Raw genomic sequence first — 7,861 nt, 5'->3', positions numbered from 1 at the left:
TTTGAAATGATTTCGTGATCGTCAGACCAAACTCTGGTTGTCACATCCACCGGAAAACTTCCTTCCAATTAACAAACTACTGACGACATTTTTTGATACCTTTCAGAGATGTCCTAATTAATCCAATCTAAACTCTATTGCCTTTAATAATGTATCTCGCATGTCAAGAACGTACTACAGTATTTCTTTTTTTTCCAGTTAGAATCTCTTCTGCCACCCCCACCCCCCAAAAAAATAAAAAAATTAAGGAATCAATTGTTTTTTATACTTAATTTCAAAATACAATTTTACCTTTGCTTAATAAACAGTTTTCTAAATGACATTGTGAAAATTCCTGATATATTATAATTTGCTTTTTCAGAATTATATGCAAATTTTGAAAACTTTCAGGAAAAGTCTAAGCTTAATAAGGATTTGTAAATCTATAATATTAATTTTGACCAATAGATGATATGCATTTTCCAGCAATGCTACGAGATTCTTTTCAATGTTGTTGCAAATTACATTTGACTAAATATTGGGATGTTCAGCAATGAGAAAAAAGCTTTGCTTTTAATTAACCGTATTTCATTTCAATAGCAAAGAGAATTTAAGGAAAAGGTTTATTAAGACACAGAATATAATCCATGGTAAAAAGAAAAGGCCTAAAAAAAAAAAAAATTTAATCTACGACCTTAATCACAATATAGTGTAGGCTACATTATGAATTATGAAGGATCTAGAAACGTTGTTTGAATTGGAAAAATTAATATAAATTCTTGTTTCTCGTTAATAAAAGTTATATACCGTTAGATAAGATTACTAACGTTAATGAATGACCTGATAATTTCATATTCTATTTAAATTACAATATTTCAAATAATAAATAAACTTCTATAACTGTAGGAATTCATTCGGTCAACTTCATTAGAATGAAACATAGCCATTCTTATCATAGTTTGTTATGCCCATGTCAAATTCTTTTTTCTTTTAATATGTTGTTAGAATATCCTCTACTCAAGTTCTCTCTTGCTCTAATTGTTTATCCCATTATTTTTCTTTCCATAGCTCTCTGAGTTGTAAATAGCTTATGTTCTAAACCTTTATTAAGGCTTCATGTTTCTGATATATAAGTTAATCCTGATATGACCATCTGATTAAATACTTTTCTTTTTAGACAAATTGGCATTTTACTTTTCATAATCTCATTTTGTTTACCAATGCTTCTCCTTCTTTTAATTTCGGTCTCATCTTCTGTCTGTACTAGGTATGCATATATAAGAACGATTACTGTTTCTGGATATTCCCATACTAGATTATTAACTTGAACCCCTGAATATGAAAAGAACATATCGATAAAGGTAATGCGTCAATCAATGTTCAATTCATAATACCACTCAACTTGACGGGCAATAACACATATAAGGAAATGCAACATAGATAAAATAAAAGGTTGATTAGCCTTCGCCAATGTACGAGGTGAATGCCTTCGTTTATGTAAGAAATTTATTCCTTTTCACTGAAGGGTTTTCAGCTAAACGCACCAAGGAACACACAATATGAAATGCTTCCCTTTGAAGAGGTTCAGGTGAGATTTCCATATGCAAAATAGTCAGGCGTTACAAATAACTAATAAAATGGTAATATCCTTTGAAATTCGGTAGAATTTTGCAAGCATAATTAGCTACATTTGTTTGTGAAAATTATTTGACGGCTAAACGGCTTTCACTATAACATTTATACCTTCGTCATCTGTGATAATATTCAAACTTGAGGTGAAAATACATTCTCTATGAGGATCTGTCATTATATCTATTTGTTCACCAAGGACCCACCACTTCATAAATAGAAAGTTCCTAATTTACGAACATTCATCAAGTTATCCTCATAACTTACGACAATAATATTTTTAAAATAAATTATAAACCTTAATTTGATCAAGTGTTGTATATATATATATATATATATATATATATATATATATATATATATATATATATATATATATATATATATATTTATATTTATATATATAGATATATATATATATATATATATATATATATATATATATATATATGTATATGTATATATATATATATATATATATATATATATATATATATATATATATATATATATATATATATAAATATATATATATATATATGAATAAATACATATATATATATATATATATATATATATATATATATATATATATATATTTATATCTATATATGTCAATATATATATATATATATATATATATATATATATATATATATATACATATATATTTATATCTATATATATCAATATATATATATACATATATATATATATATATATATATATATATATATATATATATGCGGTATATATTTTACACATATGCGTATATACATATACATATATATGTTACAGGCAAACTGTGTTACCAGGCATTTCGTGAAATGCCTAAATATTTTAGGCATTTCGTGAAATGACTGATTCACTTAGGGATTTCGCGAAATGACAAAAATTTCCAGGCATTGCGCGAAATGACTGGTTTTAGAGCCCAGGGGTTTCGTGAAATGCCTGGTTCATAATATTCCTAGGGTGTTTTAGTAGCTAAAATTCTGTAATAACATATTTTTTAAAACCATACATTGTTCCTTCTTTCATTAAATGTACAAATGGACAGAAGGGCCTTTCTTCAGTGCTCCACGAAGAGATACTTGCTGTTCTTGGTTGATTTCCTCAACAATCGTTGGGGACACAAGTTGAATTCAAACCTTATGAATTTAATCCTTAGTATCACCGCCTTTACCAGAATAGTGTATAGGTCATTTTCATTTCCTTCCATGTTGATTCCTAGACGATCTTTTGGATCCTCTCTTCCCCAGTCAACTTGTGGAGATGGAACAACGACATTGTCCCCTATTTCCCCAGCTTTTAAGTCGATCTTATTCATTTGACCGTGCGTTCTGCTTGGCACACTTGACCCTTTCTGGTCCTCTTGCAGTTCTTGGAAATTTTTTGTTGTCTTCATGCAATATACGGTGCTGAACTAAGTGGACCTGGGGTGGAAAGGTGAATATGGTGACTGGATCATCAAGGGACTATGATGGCTGCGTTGTGATGATGACTGGCTCAGAGGCCTCGAGTGGCTTGTCAGTTGGATCAGTAGGAAGCTGGGCTCCTAGTGCTGCAAGATCATCTTCTGTCTCTAAGCGGTCAATGAACTCCTGAAGCAAACTAGTGGAAGAGAGTCCATCTTTTGGAATCTCTCCAAGGAAAGTAGAATAGGGAGTACTCTTGATCCCTGAATGGTATGAGGAGTTCTTCTGGTTCTGAACAAAACGAAGGCCTAGGGGCCAATCTTGGGTGTTGTTGTCAGAGAGAGAAGCAGTCAGCATGTCTTTGATGTTTGAGTTGGACTGTTCAACTGAACCTTGACTCTGTGCCTCTCTAGGGGCTTCCCATGCACAAGATACAGCCAGAGATCCTTCATCTCTCGAACCCCATAGGAAGTGAACTCAGATCTGTTATCTGATTGTAGAATGCATTGATCACCAATCAATAAGAAGACACTCAAAAGCTGGAAAGCAACCTCAGCTACTCTCTTGGATGTGAGTGAGCGTAAGATGACAGACTTGGTCATATGGCATTGGTACAACATAAATCACTTGTGTTGGGTCTTGTGGAGATGACTGCATGTCAATTAAATCGACTTGGCAGTGAGAATTTAAATCCTAAGTAAGTGCCGAACCACAACTCCCTTTGTCTTGGTAATGCAGTAGGACTTGAACAGTCGACAGCCTCCGTTGTGATGTTTGCATATTTAGAGTATGATATAAGTTTTAGTTAAATCTACATCCCAAATTTTTTCAAACTATAATCTAAAACTGCTTTTATTGATCAAGGTACTGACTTGTTGAATTGCCTGTTCATATGGCTAAAAGAAATCAAAATGAGTGAATTACCTTCTCACATGGTTAAAAGAAATCAAAGAAAGGGGCCATTTAAAACAAACCTGAATTAACTTCTCAGGTAGTTAAATTTAACTGGGTGCAATTTATATGGAAAGGAAATATATGAAAATTATATGGAAATGTTTACCAGATATTCATATATCAATACTAATTATAACATATATATTCATAACCAACTTTCAGTGTATAAGAATCCGTGTCAACACCCATATATACTTAATACAACATAAAAGTGGTATTTGCAAACAAATACCAGAGTTACACAGTTTGCCTGAATTCTATTAGGCAAAGTGTGTAATAAGAACTACTAAATTTCGGTCCTTTCGCGTAATGCCTAGAAATTTTAGTCATTTCTCGAAATCCCAAAGTGAATCAGTCATTTCACGAAATACCTGAAATTTCTAGGCATTTCGTGAAATGGCTGGTTACACAGTTTGCCTGTAACATACTGTATATTTACACACACACACACACACACACACACACACACACACACACACATATATATATATATATATATATATATATATATATATATATATATATATATATATATATATATATATATATATATATCACTAAAACTCGTGTGATTTCAATCAATATAAATACCAACCACAATAGTATTCATTACCCAATTCTATCTTGGGAATATATATTCACTGGATATATATAATATTTTCATTTGATTGAATACTGAATGCGGTACTATAAATCGTAATAGAAATAAATCATGATGATCCGTAAATTACAGGAAAATGATATTTACGTTTGGTATCAATCTTTCAGGGTCTACGCTAGATCTCACCAGTTGTCTCTATCTTTCGCTCTTATATTATTACTTTTCCTTTCATCATATCCTACTTCACGTTTTTTGGTCCTCAGATATGTAGGCCTGGATCTCCCAACTCATTTAGTGCCTTGTAGAGCCAAGTTGAAAGCTTAGTGCTCTAATCTCTCTTAGGGAGTGCAAAGAGCATGACCAAACTTTTTCTATCTGATCTTCACAATGATTTCATCCACTTATGGCACTCGAATAATCTCTCTCATAGTTTCATTTCTAATACTGTCCTGCTATTTAACTCCCAATATTCTTCTGAGGGTTTTTTTCTCAAATCTAAAAAATCGGTTCGATAATTTTTCATTGTCATATCATGATTCATATACTTAAAGTAACACATATCTCACTAGACTGCTATATTTTTATAAGTAATTTCAGGCGATTTGATTTCTAGATTCTACTAAACCTACCAATTTTCTATTTTTTTTTCAATCTCTAAAGAAACTTCAGTTCTAAAAACCATTTATTAGTGATCATAGTTCTTAAATATCTAAATGATTCTACCTCACTAATCCTTTCTCCTTCCCCTGATATTCCGTCTTCGATTGCAAATCCCGTTCTCATTGTCATTTTTTCTTCTATTTATCTTGTGCCCAACATCCTGTGATATTTCATGCATTCTGGCAAGCAAGTATTGTAAATCCTGTGGTGTTCTACTGATAAAGACAATATCACGAGAAGACTCTAGGTTAGCTAATTTCTTATTACCAATCCAGTACATCCATTTTCCCCTATCTCCAACTGCTCTACTAATTACAAATTCCACGAGGAGGATAAACAACATAGGTGACAATACATTCCCTTGGAGTACTCTATTGTTCACTGAAAACTCATTTAATAGGATTCCACTAACATTAACTTTGTACTTGCTATACGCATCAACATATTTAATCAAATGTCCATACTTAAAAGGAACTCTATTATAATGCAGGACTCTCAACAAGATTAACAGGTTTGCAAATGTTTTTCTTTTTTTTTTATCTACAAATGCAATCAAAATTGGATTTCTATATTTCATACATGGCTGTAGAACATGTCATAAAATGAAAATGTGGTCTGTACAACTTCGACTTTTTCTAAATACTGGTTGTTCATCTTTCAGCTTTTCACCAGGATATCACTTCAAAATACACATACTTTTCTTATTGTCATGGCAACTTCCATACCTTTGATGCCTTTATAAGTATGGCAATTATTCAGGTCTCTTTTTTTTTTTACCATTTGCACCAACACTCATAGGTCCCATTCGTCAGGTTTTGCCTCTTTCCACCACATTCTACAAAACAATCTTGTAAGTTATTGTGGGAGTCACTTCATTTCGGCCAACATCATCCATGTATGAAGACTAGCAGCCTAAACCCCGCCATACACGCACAGTTTTAACTGACAGGTTGCTGAACTGACAGTCCTGCCAGATATCGAATGTGCCCAATATTCGCTTTTGCCATCCGTTCAACCTCAGTTGACACCCAGCCAGCACCATGGCAACATCTCTTCCTCCCTAACATCTGCCTAACCGGAGTGTTGAGCTGACGTGCAAGAGCTAAAAAACACAAATATATGGTATAAACAATTGTTCTGTGGCAATAAAATTCAATCCACTAAATTTTACCATATAATAAAGTAGTACTAACATGTGGAGTAAGTGTAAAAGTTTATATATATATATATATATATATATATATATATATATATATATATATATATATATATATATATATATATATATATATGTAGTATATGCGTATGTGTATAGATTTAGTTCAATGTTCTGTGGCATATAGAAAAAGGACATAATTGAATAAGTTCTAGGATAAAATGAAGTAGCACTAACATGAGGAGTAGGCCTACAAATAAAAGTTGGTATATATATATATATATATATATATATATATATATATATATATATATATATATATATATATATATATTTATTTATATTGCACACCTCAACCTGAACAGCAATAAACGCTTAAACACAATCAAAATGGCGAGGATGGATCTATTCCAATTTTTTCATTATGTATATCGAGAAAACGTTACTTTAGTTGGCTTTTTTTTATTTGTAATGGCAAGGGCACAAAATTTGTAGGTTATGATCTTGAAACGTCTCGAAAGATAAACCTACAGTTCGTTTACCCTGAACAGATTTGTGTGCTTATCATAATATTCTTTAGTACTATCTGTATCCTGCTTATGTTCTGATTAATGAAAATATATATTTCAATGTAAATGAATTATTAGTTTGCTATCCTTATCAGCATTTTCATAGATGTCAGAATAACCATTACTTTTTTTAATTTTCCAAAATTATCACCCGTAAACAAGGATAAATTCAGAACAAATAGCTTGAGCTCTCGGGACAAGGCCATTGCTTCAGCGACGAACTCCAAGCAGTCCCATACACGTGCAAACTAGACATCATTTCAAGAGAACGGACCGCTAGATTTTCGTCATTTGCTTCAGTTCATCCGGACCTCTTTCCGACCAGCCTTCAGTTCAAAATTACCACATGCACGCTTAAACTGGCCTGAACAAACCGGTTAAATCTGGTTTCCTCAGTCGACCTGTCAGTTACAACTGTGCGTGTATGGGGGCTTAAAGTATTCCGACAGGATTTATGGATTTGTCAACTGAAAGTAATTTTGGACATCATGGTTGGCTCCGATATTAATTCATCCAGCAGGGAATGGTGGAAACAGAGATTCAATTACGTAATCAATTGATTTTCGCTGTAAAATTGAAGGAATTGATTGTGTATAACTATGTGGGAATATTTGTATTTCCTGGCAGAAAAGCTAAACTTCTTAACACCGAGTTTTTTTTTCTGTTTTTGTGAAAATAATTTTATTCTGTATGTGTACATATACAGGTGTACACATACACGTAAGCATACATTTGCACACACTCACACACACAAACACACACACAAATATATATATATATTTATATATATATATATATATATATATATATATATATATATATATATATATATATATATATATATATATATATATATATATAATAGGGTCAATATATGGAAAATACACCCTCAACCATC

This window comes from Palaemon carinicauda, chromosome 9 (assembly GCF_036898095.1).
Source record: "Palaemon carinicauda isolate YSFRI2023 chromosome 9, ASM3689809v2, whole genome shotgun sequence".
NCBI classification, from domain to species: Eukaryota; Metazoa; Arthropoda; class Malacostraca; order Decapoda; family Palaemonidae; genus Palaemon; species Palaemon carinicauda.
Note: the sequence above shows the minus strand (reverse complement) of the source record.